Source organism: Aotus nancymaae, unplaced genomic scaffold (assembly GCF_030222135.1).
Source record: "Aotus nancymaae isolate 86718 unplaced genomic scaffold, 86718_ANA_hifiasm-v0.15.2.pri h1tg000051l, whole genome shotgun sequence".
Classification (NCBI taxonomy): Eukaryota; Metazoa; Chordata; class Mammalia; order Primates; family Aotidae; genus Aotus; species Aotus nancymaae.
The window spans coordinates 4,984,709-5,009,299 of record NW_026988465.1 but is presented as its reverse complement, the minus strand read 5'-3'; the positions used below and the strand labels follow the sequence as shown (position 1 = coordinate 5,009,299).

At 44.4% G+C, this 24,591-nt stretch overlaps 1 protein-coding gene and 1 non-coding gene across 2 annotated transcripts in view; both read left to right on the top strand.

Moving 5' to 3' along the window:
• Positions 1 to 17,194, top strand: part of BLOC1S5 (biogenesis of lysosomal organelles complex 1 subunit 5) — a 479,535-nt gene extending 462,341 nt beyond the window's left edge. The window contains exon 5 of the mRNA XM_064362968.1: positions 17,176 to 17,194. The gene's annotated coding sequence lies outside the window, so the exon portion shown is untranslated. The remainder of the gene's footprint in view (positions 1 to 17,175) is intronic.
• On the top strand, positions 15,034 to 15,138 carry LOC135269295 (small nucleolar RNA U13). The gene has a single exon (XR_010337613.1). It is a non-coding gene; the product is annotated as a small nucleolar RNA U13 (small nucleolar RNA).
• Positions 17,195 to 24,591: the final 7,397 nt, after the last annotated feature.

Sequence of the window (24,591 nt, the reverse complement as noted above, 5' to 3'; positions counted from 1 at the left end):
TCATCATTTGCCAGTTGTGTTTGATATTGAGCTGACGGGCATTCATTCAACCCTAAAGAGCTGCAGTTCAGCCTCCTTGTTTCTACAGAGTCCTAGATTCCTGCATGGAATCATTCAACCTGTTGTTCCTGGGTGCCTTGTGTTCCAGGCTCCGTAGCATGTGCTGGGTGCCCTGGAGTCAGGCTGCCTGAGGTCCCATCCCAGTGCTGTGTGAGCTCAGTCAAGTTGCTTAATCTGTCTGTGCCTTGGGTTTTGTCGGTTGCTTTGGGATTGGGGGTGTTTATGTAGGAGAGAACAAACCATCGATTAACTGAGTTAGTGTGTGAGGCCTGGAGGGCAGCCCTGGCTCTTTGGAGGCACTCAGTACCAATCAGCTCTCATCATCCCAGATGCCCAGAAGGGAAGAGCCTTGGTGACAGGACGTGAAGGAAGTTTGTGTCTTCCGGTTTCTATTTTAGAAGTGAAGGTAGAAGTGGCCAGGATGTCAGTTTGAGGAAAGCAAAGAAGGCAGGAAGAGGGGAGTTAAAGGCGTGGAGGGTAGCGTCTGGGGTCCTTACCCCATCGTGGCACCAGGCTGGGGTCTTGTGATGCTCTCTAGCAGCACAGTGGTAGGAACAGAGAGAAAGGCTTGGATGAGTCTAGGCTGAGTTCCTCCCTGCTGCTGTGACGGAAGCCATCAGGATGAGGGATATGGCCTCAGAGTGGGCGAGGTGACAAACAGAAGATGCAGACAGCAGGGATGCCACACTCCACTTGCTTCTGTAGGAGACTACCAGGTTGTTACATGGCCACCATGAGCCACTTCACCAGATTAGCATACAAGGAACGCAGTGTCACTTTTATTTTTCATATTGAAACCAGCTCAGGCTACGGCACACCAGAATCGCGGGAAGCTCAACATCTCCCATTTGTGGCTTGGCACCAACCTCTTTGCATTGTCCAAAAACCCCTATGTGCTTATTAGTGTCTCCAAGGCCAGTCCCATCCAGTCACATGAAGCAAAACTCAGCCAATGCCCTTGGGGCTGAAGAAAACCACAGCTACCCCAGAACAAGGCTGCTCCGGAATGAGCTGCCCAGCCAGGCAGTGAGGATTGCAAGAACTACAATCAAGTAGTCTTCTTGTCTAACTCAAAGAGATCATTGGCATTACTGCGGGTTTCAACACTTAGCGATTCTTCAAGGCAGCAAAATTCCACTTTTCCCAGAATATTTCCGCCCAGGAAGTCCCACACTGGATCCCCCAGATCCTACTCACAAGCATGCACCCCAGGCAGAGAGGTGCCCCACCCAGCACTACCCAGAACCTTTTTCATGCCCATGACAACCTGGAGCCCAGGTCACCAGGCTAGCTGCCTGAGGGAGACTTTGGAGCTTCCGTCCATCGGTAGACCCGCCTAGAGGCACGATCTCCGAATGAAGAGGTCTAGATAATGCTTAACCTCAGAAAGGAAAAGATCGAGGTTTTCATTTCTTTCCTCAAAGGAAGTTCCTTATCTCACTACACTTAAGGGAGAGATCAAAGTGAGGGACAGCCGCCTGAAGTCACCAGAAAGGCCCTGGCCCACCCCTCGAGGACAAAGCTTGCTGCACGTCCACAGAAACAGATGTATTCACTCGATTCTTCCCAGGACAGAGAAAATCCTCCTTGCTGTCTCCATCCAGACAGAGAAACAATGAACAATGGCAGCTTGTCTCCACATAAACACGTAATCAATTAGTTAAAAATTCATTAAAGATACTGTTGCTTTAGTCAACCAGAAGTATACAGGTTAGAGAGAATATGTTCCTTTTTTTCTGAAACTGGATAGCCTTGGACACTGGTCCTCATTCATTCATCTGACAGATATCTGTGGCACGTCCACCATGTGCCAGGCACGGTGGATGCAGCAGGGAGCAGAAAAACCAAGTCCCTGCGCCTGTGAAACTTACTATCCCGTAAGCTACGTTAGGTTACAGAGTGCTACAGGGAAAAATGATGGAAGGGGAGAGGGAGGGGAAAGTACAGTTTTAAATAAGAGGGTCTGAAAGCCTGCTCTGAAAAGACGACTCTGGAATAGAGAACCAGAGGACGTGAAGAACAAGATTTTCAAAAGGAGGACTGGGAGAACATGAGACGGGCTGAACCTCATGCACCTGAGGAGCAAGGAGTGGACGCAGGATGGGTGAGGGAGGCCAGGGCACGGGGTGAGATCAGAGCGAGGGGCGGGCAAAGACCATGCGGGCCTTTGAGGTCTTGGTGAGAAATCTGGACTTTCCTCTGTGAGAGATGGGGAGCTGCTGGGGAGTTCTGAGCAGAGAAGTGGCGTGGTCTTACCTTCATTATTATAGGACCAGGCAGGCTCCTGGCTCCTACACAGAGAAATAGACAAGAAGCGAGACAAGCTGGCAGCATAGAGACACAGAACAAAGTTGTCCGATTGTCTGGGGTAATACGGCTTTGATTAGGCCGATGGTAAGCGTGGTGGTAAGAAATGGGAAAACACTGAAATCAGTAGAAGCTGCCAACAGATTAGATGTGGATATGAGAAAAAGAGTGAAAGATGAGTCACTGGAAGAAAGAAATTGTGATTTACTGATATGAGGAAATCCAGAGAAAGGCTGGTTAGGATGGGAAGTGGAGAAGAAATCAAAAGACTGCTATTAAATATATTTGCTTTGAGATGCCACTTGGGTATCCAGTGGTGGTGTCCAGTCTGGAATTCAGGAGGAAAAGCTGGTGGCATTTGGCGTCGTCAGCATAAAAGGGGCTTAAGCAGGGCATGGTGGCTCACGCCTGTAATCCCAGCACTTTGGGAGGTCGAGGCGGGCAGATCACCTGAAGTCAGGAGTTCAAGACCAGCCTGTCCAACATGGTGAAACCCCATCGCTACTAAAAATACAAACATTTGCTGGGTGTGGTGGCATGAGCCTTTAGTCCCAGCTACTTGGGAGGCTGAGGCAGGAGAATGGCTTGAACCCGGGAGATGGAGGTTGCAGTGAGTTGAGATCATGCCATTACACTGCAGCCTGGGCAACAGAGTGATTCTATCTCAAAAAAAAAAAAAAAAAAAAAAAGCAGGAGTAGGGGACTTAGGGAGAGAATGCAGACAGAGAATAGGTGGGAAGAGTGAGCCATGAGTCTTACAATGCTTAACGCTTAGAAATATGAGCAGAAATGAGCCACAGATGCTGAGAAGGAACAGCCTGTGAAGTGGAGGGAGAACCAGGAGACAGCAACGGCCACATATAGTTGGGTCAAGACAAAGACTGAGATGCACCCTTTGGATCTGGCAGTGAGGAAACCATTTCTGGCCTTGGCCGAGAGTTTGAGCGGAGTGTTGGGGCAAATCTGATTGAGAATCGACGCAAGAGATGATAAGAAACCAGAAAGTGAGGACGGCAAGTATAGAAACTCTTTTGAAGAGGCTTGCCATCGAGCACAGCGGAGAAGTGGGGTGGGTAGAGAAAGTAGGGTTAAGGGAAGGTCTTCATTGTTGCTTTGTTTTAAGATAGATGTTCTATAAGCAGGTTTGAGTGCTGGTGAGAATGAGTCAATTGAGAGGTGACGGTCGATGATGCAAGATAGAAGGAAATAATTATGAAGAACATCTTTGAGCAGGTGAGAGAGGACAGTCTCCAGCACTCTAGAAGAGGTGATATTCTTTGATGAAATGCAGAATAATTCATCCATTGCACTAGGAATAAACTGGAAAATTATCAGGCTTTTATAAGTTCGCAGAATTTTATGCACGGAAGTTTCTTTTCAACTTTTTGCCATAAGGTGGCGGTAGGCAGCTGTGCATGAACCAAACCACCCTTAGCCAGAACCTTTGGGAAAATGGCAAAAGCTGAAGTCTATTTTGAGTATATTCTTTTAAAGACATGGCAGGTATTCTGAAGAATGTGCTCCTCATCCTTCTGGCTTTTTTTTTTTTTTTTTGAGATGGAGTCTCGCTCCCTCCCCCAGCCTGGAGGGCAGTGGCACGATCTCGGCTCCTGCGACCTCCGCCTCCTGAGTTCAAGCAATCCTCCTGCCTCAGCCTCCCGAGTAGCTGAGATTAGAGGCCCGGCCTCATATCTTCCCAGTCAGTTCTTCCCTGTCCAGCCTCCCCAGGAAGGTCCATAAGGCTTTCTGGAGGAGGTAATCTCTGTTCAGACTCTGAAAGCATACTTGACCATAATGGGGCAGAGGGAAGAGCTCGGGGGAGGAATCCAGGCAATTACTTAGACAACTAAAAGTAGGGCTGGTCTGAGGGCAAAAAGAGGCGGAAAGAGCAATAAGGAGACAGTTGCAGTAGTGTAGGCAAGAGGTGTCTGCCACTCAAACTAGGCAGGATAGTAAGATACTGTGATTTATAATAAGAAACACATATTTACTCTTCAACTCATTTTCTGAGCCATAGCTCCCAAAACTCTTTGGAATCTCCAGTGATGGGTGTCCTTTTGTATCTAACGAGCTGATGGGTGGCTGGGGGCTCCTGGATGGCCTCAGGATGGAGGCTAGGTACCAGGGGAACTGGCAGCGTGATGATAGGGTTGGTACCTTCAGCACTACCAGTGCTCCAACTCTGAGGAGGGGAGGGGGGTTGAAAGTTGAGTTGATCACCAAGGGCCAATGATATCATCAATCATGCTTACTTTTTTTTTTTTTTTTTGAGATGGAGTCTCACTCTGTTGCCAAGGCTGGAGGGCAGCAGCATGATCTCGGCTCACTGCAACCTCCACCTCCCGGATTCAAGCAATTCTCGTGCCTCAACCTCCCAAGTAGCTGGGACTAAAGGTGCCTGCCACCACACTCAGCTAATTTTTGTATTTTTAGTAGAGACGGTGTTTCACCATGTTGGCCAGGCTAGTCTCGAACTCCTGACCTCAGGTGATCCACCCACCTCAGCCTCCCAAAATGCTGGGATTACAGGCATCAGCCACCAAGCCCGGCCATGCTTGCTTATTGAAGCCTCCATAAAAACTTTAAAAGTCTGGATTCAGAGTTTCCTTTCGGGTTGCAGAACACATCTAAATTCAGAAGGGGTGGTGCACTCCAACTCCCTGGGGACAGAGGGTCCTGTGCGCGGGACCCTTCTGAACCTTGCCTTGTGTATTTTTTCATCTGGCTGTTCATTTGTAGCCTTTAAGATATGCTTTGTAATAAATCAGTATCAAGTAAAGTGTTCTCCCAAGTTCTATGAGCTGTGCTAGCAAATGATCAAACAGAGAACGGGTGTGGGAACCCCCAGTTTATAGCCAGTCCATCGGAAGGACGAGGGGCCCAGACTTGCATCTGACCGTATCTGAAGTGGGGCTTAGTCTTGTGGGACTGGGCCCTTCACTTGTGGTGTATGATGATAACTCCAGGTAGACAACATCAGAAATGAGTTAAATTGTTGATGCCCAGGTTGTGTCCCCCAGAGAAGTGATGTATGGGGAGAATTCACACACATCTGGTCACAAAAGTGTTCTGTGTTGAGAGTATGGTAAAAGAAAACAGTCCATTGGCTTTTTCTTACTAAAACAGTAGTAAGTATGGAAGGAATGGGGTGGGCTCAGTACACGTTGAGTTTCTGGTATCTGAAATGCTTGAGACCAGAAGCCTTTCAGATTTTAGATTGTTTTCAAATTTGGGGATGTTTGCATATGCAGAATGAGATATCTTGGGAATGAGACCCAAATCCAACATGAAATTCATTTATGTTTCATATATACCTTATATGCATAGCCTGAAGGAAATTTCATACAATATTATTTAAATATGAAACAAAGTTTCGACTGAGACCTATCACATGAGGTCAGGTGTGGAATTTTCCTCTTGAGGCTCAAGAGCATGTCAGGGCTCAAAAAGTTTTGGAATTCGGGGTATTTCAGATTTCAGATTTTCAAATTAAGGATATTCAACCTGTACAAGATACTTAGGAGGTAATCTATAATGGTAATGGAAAGCGGGGAATCGAGAATGGTTCTCAGATCCTTTTTTTTTTTTCTTTGAGACAGAGTCTCACTCTGTCGCCCAGGCTGGAGTGCAGTGGTGCAATCTCAGCTCACTGCAGCCTCAACCTCCTGTGCTCAAGTGATCCTCCTGCCTCAGCCTCCCCAGTCGCTGGGACTACAGGCATGTACCACCACACCTGGCTAATTTTTCATAGAGACCGTGTCTTGCAACATTGCCTAGTTTGGTCTTGAACTCCTGGGCTCAAGTGATCCTCCAACCTTGGCTTCTGAAAGTGCTGGGATTACAGGCATGAGCCACTGCACCTGGCCAGCTCTCAGGTCTTTAGCATGATTGAAAAGGAAGACAGTGACGTGAACTAATGCAGGAAGAAGAATGAGGAGGCAGAGGCTTGACAGAAGGTGATAACTGAGTTTTGCAGTGTGGAGTCAGAAGTAGGTGGAGAGCACTAGGGGGAGCTGTGCAATTGTACACATAGACACGGCGCTTGGAGGAGAGGGCTGGGCTGAAGTCACGGAATTGGTTGTCAGCATAGTTAAAACATCAGAGTGCGTGACAGCTGCTAGGCAGAGCATACAGAATGAGAGAGAACACCAATCTGAGAATCCCCAATATTTAAGGATGGGCAAAGGACAGGAAGTCCATCCAGAAAGAACAGTTGGAAAAGTGTGATGTGAACCGAGAGGATGCGGAGCTGTGGGAACCCAGGCCATAGTGGCTTTCAAAAAGGAGGCCAGATTAGCTCTCTGGGGCTGCCATGGGAAACAGCACAGACTGGGTGCCTTCTGTAGAGAAAATAGATGGAAATCTATCTTCTCACAGTGCTGGAGGCTGGAAGTCCGAGATCCAGGTGTGGGCAGGGTTGGTCCCCTCCAAGGTCTCTCTTCTTGGCTTGTAGATGGCATCTTCTCCCTCTGTCCTCACATGGTCATCCCTCTTTGCATGCATGTGTCCTCCTCTTCTTATAAGGACATCAGTCAGATCAGATTAGGGCCTACCCCCACGACCCATTTTAACGCAATTCCCTCTTTATTTTAATTTTTTTCTAAAACAAAGTTTTGCTCTCTTACCCAGGCTGGAGTGTGGTGTCACAATCTTGGCTCACTGCAACCTCCCCTCCTGGGTTCAAGTGATCCTTGTGCCTCAGCCTCCCGAGTAGCTGGGATTCCAGGCATGTACCACCATACCCGACTAATTTTTGCATTTTTAGTAGAGATGGGGTTTCGCCATATTGGCCAAGCTGGTCTTGAACTCCTGACCTCACGTGATCCGCCTGCCTCAGCCTCCCAAAGTGCTGGGATTACAGGCATGAGTCACCGCGCCAGCCAACAATTATTTCCTTAAAGACCATGTCTTCAAATATAGTCACAACCTGAGGTACTGAGGGCTAAGATTCCAACACATAAATTTAAGGGGGGCGGTACAAAACTCAGCACATAAGGGAGGGTAGATAGAGTGCAGGAAGCTCAGTAAGTTAAAGGAGAAAAGGATCCTTTGAATTTGGCAGTGCAGAAACTATTGGTGATCTCAGAAGTGCTTCCTGAAGCCAGAGAGTAGACGATTATACAGGAAGTCCTTGAATGGAAAAGAATACTCTTTGGAGAAATGTAAATAAATCCATTTGCATAGGGAGTTTAGAGGTGTAATTGTTAATATCACTGATGCCTTTTCTTGCTTGTAAAGCAAGATATAAGGATATTTGTTACCAAAAGTTGAAATGTTATGAATATTATGAGATGATCTCTAGCACAGAATAATTTCATTTTTTGATCACTTTTTTAAAAACTTTTACTTTACGTCCAGGAGTACACATGCGGGTTTGTTATATAGGTATTCTCGTGTTACAGGGGGTTGTTATACAAATTATTTCATCACCCAGGTACTAAGTCTAGTACCCATATTGAGCACTTTTTATGTGCCATTTAATTTGTTGAATCCTCACAACAAATCTATGACGTATTCTTTATTATTTTTATTACTGAGTTGAGGAACTGAGGCTTTGGGGAAGTAAGGAATTTCCCATGGTGACATTGGTGCCAGTGGCAGGGCTGGGAGTCACACTCGCAACTGTTGGAAAGCTCCTAAGCCTCCACCCTGAACCACCACGATATTGTCTGCATTTAGACAGTCATCAAATTAGAGTCAGATTATTTGCGCAAAGTTTGTTTGTAAGTAATTTGCTTGGATCTTGGAATGCTTTTTCCCATACAAATTTGACCCATGGTAACTGGGTCTCCACCAGCCTACAGACACATGTTTAAAGCAAAATGTACAAGAAATGCCATTTATATACTACCAAAAAGACAAAAATCTAAGGCTTCTGCCAAGCTAGTGATTTAAAAAAAACAGCCAGCCAGGTGCGGTGGCACATGCTTGTCAGCCCAGCACTTTGAGAGGCCAAGGCAGTCAGATCACCTGAGCCTAGGAGTTTGAGACCAGCCTGGGCAACACAGTGAAACCCTATCTCTACAAAGAATACAAACATTAGCCCTGTGTGGTAGTGCACACCTGTAGTCCCAACTACTTGGGAGGCTGAGATGGGCGGATTGCTTGAGCTTAGGAGTTTGTGGCTGCCGTGAGCTATGATCATGGCACTGTATTCCAGCCAGGGCAAGAGTGAAGCCCCAACTCAATAAAAATAAAAATAAAATAGTGTTACATTCAAAGAGCCTAGAAGAGCACCCAGCACATATAAGCTGATTACAATATGCCAGGCACTAGTTTAAGTATTTTACATGTATTAACTAATTTTCAATAAAATGTTCTGTTTGTCTCAAAATTGCATTTATGAGTCAAAAAATTCCCCAATCATGGCCAGTGAATGACTTGATTCAGCAGGATGTCAGAGGAAAGGAATGGGGATCCAACGTTTGAAGTAAATTAGATGCGATAAAGAAACAGGAGTTTCAGACCCAAATATTTACACAAATGCCCCAAGGCTTCTACTTACTTTCTTATCAACATTTAATCAAGTTCTAGCATTTAAGAAAATGTTTTTTTTTTTTTTTTTTTTTTTTTTTTAGACGGAGTTTCGCTCTTGTTACCCAGGCTGGAGTGCAATGGCGCGATCTCCGCTCACCGCAACCTCTGCCTCCTGGGTTCAGGCAATCCTCCTGCCTCAGCCTCCTGAGTAGCTGGGACTACAGGCACGCGCCACCGTGCCCAGCTAATTTTTGTATTTTTAGTGGAGACGGGGTTTCACCATGTTGACCAGGATGGTCTTGATCTCTTGACCTCGTGATCCACCCGCCTCGGCCTCCCAAAGTGCTGGGATTACAGGCTTGAGCCACCGCACCCGGCCAAGAAAATGTTTTAAAGCTTCTTGCTTAAGAGTATTCTTGCTTTGCTGTTTTTGTTTGGGCTGGTTTGGCTTGGGGTGTTGCTGTTTTTGAGATATGGTCTCACTCTGTCACCCAGGCTGGAGTGCCGCGGCGCCATCTCGGTTCACTGCAGCGTCACCCTTGGGACTGAAGTGATCCTCCCACCTCAGCCTCCTGAATAGCTGGAATTACAGATGTGCACCACCAAATCAGGCTAATTTTTTTGTATTTTTTCTAGAGATGGTGTCTCGCTATGTTGCCCAGGCTGGTCTTGAACTCCTGAGCTCAAGTGATCCACCCACCTCAGCCTCCCAAAGTGCTGGGATTACAGGCATGAGCCACCTCACCTGGCCCCATATTAACTCTTTTAATCTTTATAACAATCCTATTGCTGCTTCTGGCTTATACTGGGGAATAGGGGACCAGAGACACAGTAACTGTCTTAAATTGATGGCAGAGCCAGTGTCCAAACCTATACTTTTAGTTCCTTTAAATGGGAATAAAGGAGCTAATGAATGTGTGTATACCCATATTGCAATGCCATCTTGGCTTAGCCTTGGTGTTCAGTTGCTTAGTCAAACACAAGTCTAGGAGTTGCCCTGTAGGTAGGTTTTAGATGTGATTAGCATGTAAATTGGCAGACTTTGAGTAAAGCCGATAACGATGAGGTTGGACCTCCTCCAATTAGTTGAAGGCCTCAAGAGCAAAAACTGGGGTTCCCCCATGAAGGAATTCTGCCTTTAGACTGGAGCACAGAAATTCTGCCTGGGTTTCCAGCCTTTGGACTCAAGGCTGCAATATCAACTCTTATCTGAATTTTCAACGTGCCAACATGCGTGGTAGATTTCAAATTTGCCAGCCCCAACAAGCATGGCAGCCAATTCCTTAAAATCTTTCTGTCTTCTTTTTCCAAAGATGGATGGATGGATAGATGGATGGATGGATAGCTGGATGGATGGATAGCTGGATGGATGGATAGATGGATAGATGGATGGATAGATAGATAGGAATATATATATATATATATATGGGAAAAGCTAGGTAAATAGATGGATAGATGAATAGATCATTTGGCCCATTTCTCTGGAGAACCCTGCCTAATACAGTGTGACAAAGATTGCCCGTGATCAGCAGTAAAGCTGTGAGAGTGAAGGACAGAGGTGAAAGGAAAGCTTGCCTACTACAGAGGACGGAGGGGGTGGGGGGGGGGGCAGGGTCACGGTCAGCTCATGCTGCACTTGGGCCCAGTAACTAGTTAGAAATGCTAAACCTAGGGGTGCTGGAGAAGATGAGGAGGGTGCCTTCAGACTGGAGCACTGGGGTTTGGGTGGGTGGAGGGTGGGGATATGCAATACACAAGTCAAAAATATTAAAGAGGCTGGGCACGGTGGCTCACGCCTGTAATCCCAGCACTTTTGGAGGCCGAGGCAGGCGAATCGTGAGGTCAGGAGATCGAGACCATCCTGGCCAACATGGTGAAACCCCGTCTCTACTAAAAATACAAAAATTAGCTGGACGTGGTAGCACATGCCTGTATTCCCAGCTACTCGGGAGGCTGAGGCAGGAGAATCGCTTGAACCAGATAGTTGGAGGTTGCAGTGAGCCGAAATCACACCACTGCACTCCAGCCTGGCAACAGAGCGAGACTCCATCTAAAAAAAAAAAAAAAAAAAAAAAAAATTAAAGAAACATTAGCATTCACAATCTAGGGAGTCCCTTCCCCAGGTCTATCAAACCTTCAGACACTAGTCGGTCAATTCCTTTATGACCAACATCTTTATTCCTCCCTTAATGATTTTTGTCAGCTCTTTTGAGGTATAACTTACGGACAATAACATTCACCAATCTTAAGCAAACAATTTGATGAGTTCTGCCAAATGCATGCAGTCCTGCTGCCATCACTACCATCATAATATGGAACATTCCAGCAGCCAAAAACGTTCCCTCAGACCCCTCTGCTGCCAATCCCCTCCCCCAAGGCCCTGGCAACCACTCTGCTTTCTATCACTGTAGTTTTCCTTTTTAAAGAATTTCATGTAAGTGGAATCAGACAGTCGGCAGTCTTTCGCATCTAGCTTCTTTCACTCAGCATTGTGTTTTGGAGAGTGATCCGTATGGTTACGTGTATCAACAATTCCTTCCTTCAGTTTGCTGCGTAGTGTTCCTTTGTATGGATAAACCAAATTTGGGTTCCATTTACTGGACTTTCGGATTTTTTCCAGTTTCTGTCTATTATGAATCAAGTTGCTGTGAATATTCAAGTACTGGCCTCTGTGTGGACATATGTTTTCATTTCTTTTGGGTAAATAGCCAGGAATGAGATTGCTGGATCACATGGTAATCGTATATTTAACGTTATAAGAACCTGCCAAACTGTTTTCCAAAGCGCCTATGTATGATTTTTAACTTACAACAGGAGAAAGTAGGGAAAAAAGCCAAAACACGTTTTGCAGTTGTTTAAAATCTACAGGAAAAGGGCTTTAAGGAGGAAAAGCAGTTAGGGATTCGAAGTGGCTTCCACATCTATGTGCTGTTCTTTTCCGTGAACACAAATCAAAAATATTAAAGAAAAAGAATTTTGATTTTAACTTAAGAGTTGATCATACTTTAACTTCTTCAAATTAACATAATGTGGGACAAATATGACTATTCTCTGACCTCATATTCAAGTGCACCAGAAAAAAATGCATTTTAAAAACATTATTTAGATCAAATTAATTTTGGCTAGGTGCCCACCTTCCCCGGGCTGGAGGGAAACCATCTCAGCCATTTTTAGGGTTCTCGTCTTATCTCCAGAGAAGTGGGATGGTGCCAGGGGCCAAAACAAAGAAAGGGGTCCTGCAGTGGACAGTCACTGGCACATCTGGGCTCTCAGTCCTTAGGTCACTCATCTGTGCTAGAGTTGCTAAGGTGTTTCTGCCCATCTTAAGGGACTGATGACAACAGGCTCCTGTTGGTCTCTGTAGTTCCAAATATCCAGCATCCCTGACACTCCAGTGAGATTCCTGGGGCAGAGGAATGCTAGGTAAGGCTGGGGACCTGCAACCAGATCCCTTCTGAGGCTTTGTTTGCCACCCTGAGTGCAGGATACAGTTCCCAAAGCATGTGTAAATAAAAACCAGGGAGGCAGGGCGAGGTGGCTCATGCCAGTAATCCCAGCACTTTGGGAGGCAGAGGTGGGTGGATCACCTGAGCTCAGGAGTTTGAGACCAACCTGGCCAACATGGTGAGACCCCATTTCTACCAAAATTATAAAAATCAGCTGAGCGTGCTGGCTCATGCCTGTAATCCCAGCTACTTCAGAGACTGAGGCACAAGAATTGCTTGAACCTGGAAGACAGAGGCTGTAGTGAGCCAAGATCACACCACTGCACATCAGCCTGGGCGACAGAGCAAGAGTCTGTCACACAAAAAAAACAGGAAAAGAGGCCTTGGAGATGACTCCCCTTTTCCAGCCAAGCAACCTGGAAACATAAATGAACACTACACAAAGTATCCTGCCAATATGTTTGTAACATGGCTAAAAATATTAATGTAATGTTTTTGAAAGCTGACAAAATGAACACATACAACTACTAGAAATATTGATACCAAATGGAAAAGGATTAACTGTCAACTCTTATTCTACCTGCCAGAGACGACCACACCTTTCAGAAGACCCTTTAGTTCCCTGAGTGCCCTTCAAATTACTCACCCAGAGTAACAGAGTTCACAGGCTGGGCCTGGTTGAAGCTGAGAGGAGAATGTGAAGACCAAATGAAGCCATTCCTAGAGAGAAGAGTCATCTCTGGCAGAAACAGCGACCTGGGGTGGGCTTCCAGATCTTCTCCTCTGTAGACATGTCCTTTTGATCTTAGATTTTCAGACTTTTCATGCAACAGAGAGACTAGAAGGTAGACTTGGGTGGAGACGTTGAGAAAGCTTTGAGAGAAGAAACTGCAGGGGTATATACGATGCAGGTGCGTAGTGTACTGCAGGTGGCCAATCCGCCACACGTTCAGGGCAATGACTATCACCTGTGCTTGCCGTAACGCCTCAGTGGGCAATCACGAGATACCTCCACCAAGCACTTGTGGATTGATGGCAATGAAACCCCACTGGTCAAGGTGGCTTTCAAGGGGCCTGCATGCCATGAGCTGGCCTATCTGACTCCATTCAAATTCTCATGGCCTGGGACTCCTCACCTCCAATATGCCAGATCCAGTAACAGTATTAGATCCTCATAGCGTGGAATCAGTCGGCAGTTCTAGTCACAGCAGATGGATTCTTCACGGTGCATCCTCTTCTCTTGGCTCTGGGACATCACCTGGCTTTTCTCGTTTATCTCCGGTCACTCCTCTTTGCTAGCCCTAATTCCGCACTTGATCTTTAAATGGCAGCATCCCGCGCAGCTGAGCCCTCTCCTCCGCGGTCAGTCGTGCATGGCAGCCTCCGGGGGCGCCTGTTTTAGGTACGCCTCCTTCCTCAGCAGCCCCTCTCTCTTCTGCCACTCTGCAGTTTGGAAGTCATTTGTGCAATTTGCTGGGATTTCACTGACTCATTTCTCCCAGGTAGTGTTTCTGTGGAGGGTGGACTTAGGAGCTGTCTGGATTTTCCTTTCCTGCCCGTAATTGTAAACCAGCCCTTCCCTTCGCCTTATTGCAGCTGATGGGTATTTGCTGACTCTTCCTCTTTGGTTGTTCACACTGTTAGGTTTTGGGGAGAGGAAGGTTTTGAGATTGGACTTCCCTTTGTTGATTTTAATCAGAAGTCAGGGACCCAATGAATATGTTTTATTTATATTAAAAATTTTTGTTAAAAGAAGTATATGGCCAGACAAGTTGACTCACTCCTGTAATCCCAAAACTTCAGGAGGCCAAGGTGGGAGGATGGCTTAAGGGCAGGAATTCCAGACCAGACTAAGCAATACTGTAATACCCTCATCTCTACAAAAAATTAAAAACTTAGTCTGGCACTGTGGGGTACGCCTGTGGTCCCATCCACTCAGGAAGCTGACATGGGAGGATCACTCGAGCCTGAAAGCTTGAGGCTGCAGTGAGCCATGATTGCTCCACTGCACTTTAGCCTGGGTGACAGAGTAAGACCCTGTCTCATGGAAGGAAGAAGGAATGAAGGAAGGAAGGAAGGAAGAAAGGAAGGAAGGAAGGAAAGAAGAGTAGAGCTGCTCAACTACATTTGCTGCTTCCGAACACAGTATTTTCCCATTTTAAAAAAAGCCAATTTCATGTTATATTGTCAATTCCAATATGTGCTTAACCACGCGATGACCTCAAGCATCCCAAGTGTTCCAGGAGGATGGAAAACATTCACCTATGAATGTGGCCCTGAGCCAAAAGAAAATGCTGAGTCAGGGGTGCTCAAGGGGAGGTGGAGGGCAGGCCTATAGATCCCTTCCTTTTTTTTTTTTTTTTTTTGAGACAGAGTCTCACTCTGTAGCCCAGGCTGGAGTGTAATAGCGTGATCTCAGCTCACTGCAACCTCAGCCTCCCGGGTCCCCATTCAAGCAATTCTCCTGCCTCAGCCTTCCAAGTAGCTGGGATTATGGACACACACCACCATGCCCAGCTAACTTTTGTATTTTTAGTAGAGACAGGTTTCACCATGTTGGCAAGGCTGGTCTTGAACTCCTGACCTCGTGATCCTTCCGCCTTGGCCTCCCGAAGTGCTGGGATTACAGGCATGAGCCACCACGCCTGGCCTTGTAGATCCCTTTCAGGAAAACCAGGCTTTGTGGGGCGGGGGGGAGGGGTTATTTAAAATGATGTCCTCAGAGCTTGATAAATAATAAATGATCCTTTTGTAGTTCATACACATGATGATTGGGTTTTCAGCATGCACTTGTGAGATGTGCCTCCCTCCAATCTTGTTACCACATCTGCACATTACCCATCTGATGTGAAAAATAGACACAAATGCCACTCTTACCCATCGCCTCTTTTTGCCTGCCACTTTCTGGTCTACTCTTTCACCCTGACATATGAACTGGTTATTTCTCCCAAATGAGTGCAGTACAATGGACCACGGGAGTCAAACCCTAGTAAAGGAGCTCCCTGAACAGTATCTGCAGCCAGCATAGCACAGCCCATCCTAGGATGAGTCTCACAATGAAAGAGCAAAACACTGTGAGAACTGACTTGTTCCATCTGGTTACATAGTGTTCCAATGGTGGAGTTCCATTTTAGCTCCTTTTAGTGTTAAATGCTCGTAAAATACAATAAAAACGTCTCCTCTGAGACACTTGGTCTTTTTGAGAAACACAAAAGAAACCATGGATTTACAACCTGATCATTCAGTTTCTCTAGGCATGAAATCAATGTTATCACCTTTGCTGAACTGGCAGGCTCATTGATTTTTCTATCTTGATTTTAATGTCTCTAGGATGAAATCCGAGCATGTACTGTGTCTCCAAGACCACCTTTCACATTGGAAAAATCTTCTATCAAACTAAAAATGTTTGAAGGTTTGTCTCTCCACAGGTGAAACTCAGCTGCCTTTCTGTTGCCTTTTGCGTCACATGCACGTTTGTGGGGCAGAAACAATGAAAGCGCTGAGCTAAGGGAGATCAGAAGGCAGCAGGCTCCGAAGGGCTCAAGTTTCTGAAGCTTTGCACTCACTCGCCTGCTCTTAAATGATGCCCAAAGACTGACCAATCTCTCAGTATTGCAAAAATTACCAATGATCACTTTTTTTTTTTTTTTGAAGAGATGACGTCTGGCTGTGTTGCCCTAAGCCGGTCTCAAATTCCTAGCCTCAAGTCATCCTCCTGCCTCAGCCTCCTGAGTGGCTGGGATTACAGGCACAAGCCATCATGGCTGGATCACATTCATGGCTGATTTAATGACTGCTTTATCAGCCACATTTGGTACACCTCTTTAGGTGGGACAGCAGACTCTTAGGAGATTTCTTGAAAATGAGTTTTTAAAGTAGGTGATCCTGCTTCAAAGGATGCTTGACTGGCGGATGAGGAGTTGAGGTACCACCTTCAGTCATCTCACAGCCAATGGGTACCCAGGAGCCCCCATGATCTGGTATTCCCTAGTGCTTGTTTTGTTCTGTGGTTTCCTCCAATTAGAGGTATAAGGGGTTTTGCTCTCTCCTTGTGAAATTCATCCAGAGATTGGCTGTGCTGTGCTGGCCCACCTGTCACAACTTCAGGACGTCTGGAGATTGGAGTAAATGGTTGTAATTCACTTGGCTAAAGCCCGTTGTCTCTAACAAATGCTTTTATCAGTACTTATGGGAATCCCATGGTCCTAATAACCCAGTAACTTCCATTTTAGATCAATAGAGGGACTGATTAGAAAAGTGCCTCAAACAGAATTACTAAATGCCTGGTGCCCAAGCTTCCTCGTCTGTAAAATAAAGATGAGAATAATAGCATCTTCCTCACAAGTGAACATGTGCAAAGCACTCAGAACACAGCCTGACATGGTCATCACTCAATCAGCATTGACTATTACTGTGAGCACATTATGATGGACATCGTCATTGAGAATCTACTTTAAATCCACTCGTTCATTCCTTGGTCTAAGAGTCTCATGGGGCCCTGAGGGCCCAGCACCTTCTCTTTGGCATCCCTTGGATGTCTTTTTGTAAACAGCCTGAGAGATTCACAAATCAGTGTACAAGACTAGCATGTTTCATGGTTAAATATTGATACAGTGATCACCATTTTTAACGATGCCATTGAAGATTACCTAATGACATAGAATCGTGTACATAGTACAAATAGTAAGTTGAATAGTGGACTAAATATGATATGTAGACCATAACCCCATTCAAAACTGTATTAAATCTATATATGTACATAACATTGTAAAAACTTCCTTTTTTCTTTTTCTGGTTTTTTTTTTTTTGAGACAGAGTCTTGCTCTGTCACCCAGGCTGGAGCGCAATGGTGTGGTCTCGGCTCACTGCAACCTCCACCTCCCAGGTTCAAGCGATTCTCCTGCCTCAGCCTCCCGAGTAGCTGGGACTACAGGCACCCGCCACCATGCCCGGCTAATTTTTGTATTTTCAGTAGAAACGGGGTTTCACCACGTTGGCCAGGCTGGTCTGGGACTCCTGACCTCATGATCCACCCTCCTTGGCCCCAGTGCTGAGATTACAGGCATGAGCCCACTGCGCCTGGCAAAAACTCTTTTTTCTTTAAAGGACTGGAAACAGTAGTCCTTCGTTTCTCACCTGGGCTAATGCAATAACCTCTTGGTTTTCTCTGCTTCCTCTTCAGCCTTCCCATAATCATTTCTCCACTCAGAAGACAAATGATTTAAATATTCAAATTAGATCCCAATTCCTGACTACAGCCTGCAAGGTCATGGTCAGCCTATAAGGTGCTGCCTCTCATTGAGGGACTGCTCAGCCTTCACCTCACTGCTCTCCTCTTCACCCGGCCAGCTCCTACCACGTGGGCCTTAGCTCCTACCTTAGGAGCTCTCTGCCTGCAATGCTCTTCCCCACCACTCCACAGCTCCTAGCTGGCAGCCCCTTATCAATCAGGTCTCAGCTCTAACGACCCCTTCTCAGGGAGGCCTGCAGATTTCCTGATCACCAGCTGGCACCCAGTCACACACTGCCACAGCATCCTGCTTAAATTCCCCGCACGGAACAGCACGATCATCTGAAAGTTCTTTGCATGTCTGTTCCTTGCTCCCCCTCTGCACTGTGAGTCCTATGAGAGCAGGGATCTCCTTTGTCCTATTCATTGTCATAGTCCCTCACAGTGCCTGGAACAATGCATGGGACACAGCAGGTGCTCCATGTGTACGTGCAGAGTGAGTGAGCAAATGATAGCAATCAAAGGTAAACAGTGGGGGAATCTGCGCGGGAGAATGAGACTGCGATGATTTTTTTCCTTGTCTCTATTTCTCAAATTTCCCACAATATGTTTACAGTGTGTTTGTGTCATTGAAAACTTTTTTTTTGTCTTAGGCAATAAAAAGGAGGTAGTTTGCACAAATAACTACTTATGTGGCATAATAAAACCTGTGCAAGAATGGAATCTTGAGGAATCATACAGACAGGGCTCAGCCACATTCTAAGTTCCCTGGCCTGGTAGCTGTGTAACCTGTCGACAGTCTCAACCTCCTTGGGGCACACACAGGGTTTTCTGGTTCTTTTGTATCATTCCAGGGTTCGGAACATCACCAGGAACACTGCATGCTTTGACAGTCAATCATTCATACATAGACATTATTTTTCCAAGCTTATTGAGGTATGATCAACAAAAGCTGTATGTATTTAAGGTGTATAACTTGATGTTTTTGTACACAGATACATTGTGAAATGAGTGCTACAATCAAGCTAATTAATGCATCCATCAACTCACGTGGTTTGTGTGTGTGTGTTGGTAATACTTAAGACCTACTCTCTCAGCAAATTTCAAGTGTATAATACATTAATATTAACTACAGTCACCATGCTATACTTTAAATCACCAGAATGTATTCATCTTACAACTGAAACTTTGTACTGTTTAACCAACATCTCCCACCCGCTCCGGCCCCCTCCTGACCCCTGGTAACCACCTTTTGACTGTCTGTTTCTAGGAGTTTGACTTTTTTAAGATTCCATACATAAATGAGATCGTGCAGTATTTGTCTTTCTTGTGTCTGGCTTATTTAGTTTAATTGTCTTCAGGTTCATCCATGTTGTTGCAAATGGGAAGATTTCTTTCTTTTTAAAGGTTGAAGAATATTCCAGTGTGTATGTATACCACATTTTCTTTATCCATTCCTGAACTAACAGGCACTTAGCTGGGTTCCACATCTTAGCTATTATGCATAATGCTGCAATGAACAGGGGGTACAGATGTCTCTTTCACATACTGATTTCATTTCCATACATACACTGATATCTATGCCCAGTAGGGGGATGCCTGGATCATATTGCAGTTCTATTTTTAATGATTTTAATAACCTCAGTACTGGTTTTCTTTTTATTTTATTATTTTACTTTAAGTTCTGGGATACATGTGCTGAACGTGCAGGTTTGTTACATAGGTATACATGTGCCATGGTGGTTTGCTACAGCAATCAACCCATCATCTAGGTTTTAAGCCCCGCATGCATTAGGTATTTGTCCTAATGCTTTCCCTCTCTTTGCCCCCCACCCCCTGACAGGCCCTGGTGTGTGATGTTCCCCTCCTTGTGCCCATGTGTTCTCATTGTTCAACTCCCACTTCTGAGTGAGAACATGTAGTGTTTGATTTTCTGTTCCTGTGTTAGTTTGCTGAGGATGATGGTTTCCAGCTTCATCCATGTTCCTGCAAAGGACATGAACTCATTCTTTTCTATGGCTGCATAGTATTTCATGGTTTATACATGCCACATTTTCTTTATCCAGTCTATCATTGATGGGCATTTGGGTTGGTTCCAAGTCTTTGCTATTGTGAATAGTGCTGCAATAAACATACGTGTGCATGTGTCTTTATAGTAGAATGATTTATAACCCTTTGGGTATATGCCCAGTAATGGAATTTCTGGGTCAAATAGTATTTCTTGTTCTGGATCCTTGAGGAATCACCACACTGTCTTCCACAATGGTTGAACTAATTTACCCTCCTACCAACAATGTAAAAGTGTTCCTATTTCTCTGCATCCTTGCCAGCATCTGTTGCCTCCTGACTTTTTAACGATTGCCATTCTATCTGGTGTGAGATGGTATCTCATCGTGGTTTTGATTTCTATTTCTCTAATGACTAGTGATAATGAGCTTTTTTTTTTATGTTTATTGGCCGCATAAATGTCTTCTTTGAGAAGTTTCTGTTTGTATCTTTTGCCCACTTTTTAACGGTGTTGTTTGCTTTTTCTTATACATTGTTTAAGTTCCTTGTAGATTCTGGAAAATTTTTCTCCCATTCTGTAGGTTGCTTTTTCACTCTGATGATAGTTTCTTTTGCTGAGCAGAAGCTCTTTAGTTTAATTAGATCCCATTTGTCAGTTTTGGCTTTTGTTGCAATTACTTTTGGTGTTTTAGTCATGAAGTCTTTGCCCATGCCTATGTCCTGAATGGTATTGCCTATGTTTTCTTCTAGGGCTTTTATGCTTTTAGGTTTCCTGTTTAAGTCTTTAATCCATCTTGAGTTAATTTTTATATAAGGTGTAAGGAAGGGGTCCAGTTTTTGTTTTCTGCATATGGCTAGCCAGTTTTCCCAGCACCATTTATTAAATAGGAAATCCTTTCTCCATTGCTTGTTTTTGTCAGGTTTGTCAAAAATCAGATGGTGGCAGATGTGTGGTGTCAATTCTGAGGCCTGTGTTCTGTTCCATTAGTCAGAGAGAACTACAAACCACTGCTCAAGGAAATAAGAGAAGATACAAACAAATGGAAAAAGATTCCATGCTCATGGATTGAAAGAATCAATGTCGTGAAAATGGCCATACTGCCCAAAGTAATTTATAGATTCAATGCTATTCCCATCAAGCTACCATTGGCTTTCCCCACAAAACTAGAAAAAACTACTTTAAATTTCATATGGAACCAAAAAAATAACCTGTATAGCCAAGACAATCCTAAGGAAAAAAAACAAAGCTGGAAGCATCATGCTACCTGATTTCAAACTATACTACAAGGCAACAGTAATCAAAACAGCATGGTACTGGTACTAAAACAGAGATATAGACCAATGGAACAGAACGGAGGTCTCGAAGGTAATGCCAGACATCGACAACCATCTGATCTTTGACAAACCTGACAAAAACAAGCAATGGGGAAAGGATTGTTTAATGATAGAACAATTATTGTTATAATTGTTCTATTTTGTTTAATAAATGGTGTTGGGAAAACTGGCTAGCCATGTGCAGAAAGCAGAAACTGGACCCCTTCCTCACACCTTACACGAAAATTAACTCCAGATGGATTAAAGACTTAAACATAAGACCTAACACCATAAAAACCCTAGAAGAAAATCTAGGCAAAACCATTCAGGACATAGCCGTAGGCAAGGACTTCATGACTAAAACACCAAAAGTGTGGGCAACAAAAGCCAAAATAGACAAATGGGAACTAATTAAACTCCAGAGCTTCTGCACAGCAAAAGAAACAATCATTAGAGGGAATCAGCAACCAACAGAATGGGAAAAAATTTTTGCAATCTACCCATCTGACAAAGGGCTAATATCCAGAATCTACAAAGAACTAAAACAGATTTACAAGAAAAAAACAAGCCCATTCAAAAGTGGGTGAAGGGTATATGAACAGACACTTCACAAAAGAAGACATATATGAGGCCAACAAACATATGAAAAAATGCTCATCATCACTGGTCATTAGAGAAATGCAAATCAAAACTACATTGAGATACCATCTCACACCAGTTTGAATGGCGATCATTAAAAAATCTGGAGACAACAGATGCTGGAGAGGATGTGGAGAAATAGGAACACTTTTACACTGTTGGTGGGAGTGCAAATTAGTTCAACCATTGTGGAAGACAGTGTGGTGATTCCTCAAGGACCTAGAAATAGAAATTCCATTTGATCCAGCAATCCCATTACTGGGTATATATCCAAAGGATTATAAATTGTTCTATTATAAGAACACATGCACACGAATGTTCATTGCAGCACTGTTTACAATAACAAAGACTTGGAACCAGCCCAAATGCCCATCAATGGTAGACTGGACAGGGAAAATATGGCACATATACACCATGGAATACTATGCAGCCATCAAAAATGATTAATTCGTGTCCTTTGTAAGGACGTGGATGAACCTGGAAACCATCATTCTCAGCAAACTGACATAACAACAGAAAATCAAACACTGCATGTTCTCACTCATAGGTGGGTGTTGAACAATGAGAACACACAGACACAGGGAGGGGAGCATCACACACTGAGGTCTGTGGGGGGCAATGAGGGGAAGGACAGTGGGGGGTGGGGAGGGATAACATGGGGAGAAATGCCAAATACAGGTGATGGGGAGGAAGGCAGCAAACCACATTGCCATGTATGTACCTATGCAACAATCTTGCATGTTCTTCACATGTACCCCAAAACCTAAAATGCAATAAAATTTATATATATAAAATAAAATAAAAAAGACCTGAAGCACTAATAGATACCAAAGCTACAAAACTATGGCATTCCACAGTTGCTTCTGTGTGTAACTCAAAATATAATGTTATTTTTTGAAATTACACATAACTTACAGATTTTAAAAAAAATCTGTAAGCAACTAATTTGTATTATACTACACATGTAAAGTCTTCTTTTAATGTAAAGATTCAGACTTTTGTGGTATGATTTATATTATACCACAGGAGTCTGAATCTTTACATTAAAAGAAAACTTTTCTTATTTTTTTAATTGGCTAATCCACCATTGATTTTTAAGATAAGGAGCAGTAAGTAAAAATGTCTAATTACAAAACTTCAAAAATCAGGATAGGAATGGGGCACATGGATTGTAGGGAAAGAGACGCTCCTGGGGTCCAGAAGTCACATTAATCTTAGTTATCCTCACAGTCAACAGCCCAACTACCCTGGGAGACCAGGTTTCTTGGCAGCAGGGCATTGGCAAATGGTCCTTGTACTTCCGATTGGGTTCTCTCACTTCTGCCTTGCTTCTGACAGATGCTTCTACTGCCATCCCCTCCAGCCATGCCAGTGAACTAAACAATCCACAATGAAATTACTAGATGCTATCCAAACCAGAGGTGACGCTACCTTCAGATTGCCACTGAGGGGAGAAAAATCAGTGAGGCTGATGGACTGTCCCAGGGTCCAGGGCTGCCAAGGTCAGCTGTGCAGCCAGCCAGTGTTCCACTACAAGCACAGGAGTCCCCTCTATCTGTGGGTTCAGTTACCCACGGTCAACCAAAAACATTAAGTAAAAATTCCCAGAAATACACAATTCATTAAGTTCTAAATTGCATGCCTTTCTGAGTAGCATGATGAAATCTCAGGCTGTCTTCCCCCATCCTTCCAGGGATGGGAATCCTTTTTTTGCCCAGCATTTCCACACTGTCTATGCCACCTGCCCCTTAGTCATTTAGTAGCTGTCTCAATTATCAAATTGACTGTCCAAGTATTGCAGTGGTTGTGTTCAACTGATCTTTATTTTACTTAATAATGGCTTTAAGCCCAAGAGTGGTGATGCTGGCTTATTGTTATAATTGTTCTATTTTGTTATTATTGTTGTTAATCTCTTACTATGCCTAATTTATAAATCAATCTTCACCATAGATATGTATGTATAGGAAAAAAGAGGGTATCTATAGGGTTCAGTGCTATCTGCAATTTCAGGCATCCACTGAGAGTCTTGGGAAAGATCCCCTGTGAATTAAAGAGAACTACTGTAAGCAGAAAGCTCCCAAAGCAACTTCCCCTTCCCCTTTCAGGGTAACCATAGCTATTCCCTAAATGGGCGATTGAGGAAGAGGCAGGGAGAGAGATTTGAAAAGAGAAGGTGCTCACATTGAGTAAAAGAGCAGATTTCAGGTCACTAAGAAATAGAAAGTGAATTCTACACACCTTGAGCATCTACAGAAGCCATCCTGCCAGCCCTTAAATCAGTCCTGTACAGGCTGAGTGATTGCCTTGACTACCTGCCTCCATATCTTTCTACCGACCTTGCTACCTGGGACCCTGGGCAGGGCACTTGCCTTCTCTAAGCTTTCTTTTCCTCATCTGTAAAATGGGGCATTGCTTAGTTGATTGAATAAAATATACATATATATAAAAAGGGAAAGAAAAAATATTGCCCAATTACCTAATAATCAAGAATAACCGGCCGGGCGCGGTGGCTCAAGCCTGTAATCCCAGCACTTTGGGAGGCCGAGGCGGGTGGATCACGAGGTCGAGAGATCGAGACCATCCTGGTCAACATTGTGAAACCCCGTCTCTATTAATACAAAAAAATTAGCTGGGCACGGTGGCGCGTGCCTGTAATCCCAGCTACTCAGGAGGCTGAGGCAGGAGAATTGCCTGAACCCAGGAGGCGGAGGTTGCGGTGAGCCGAGATCGCGCCATTGCACTCCAGCCTGGGTAACAAGAGCGAGACTCCGTCTCAAAAAAAAAAAAAAAAAGAATAACCAAAAATTCCCATGAATCATTGCCTTCTTCCCTGGAAAGCCAATGAAAAAGAAGTCTAAAACAAAAGTAAAACCCAGTATAAAAATAATTTTTAAAATTAACTCATGTAAACCTGATATGCTTTTGAAAAGCACAGTCTTACTATATTTATTTATCCAGGTCTTTCATCAATAGAAATCCCCTCTACTCATTATGTACTACTTGATCTCTTAAGGAATAAACAATTTTTTTCTTTAATTTTTTTTGAGCTGGAGTCTCGCTCTGTTGCCCAGGCTAGAGTGCAGTGGCACGATCTCAGCTCACTGCAATCTC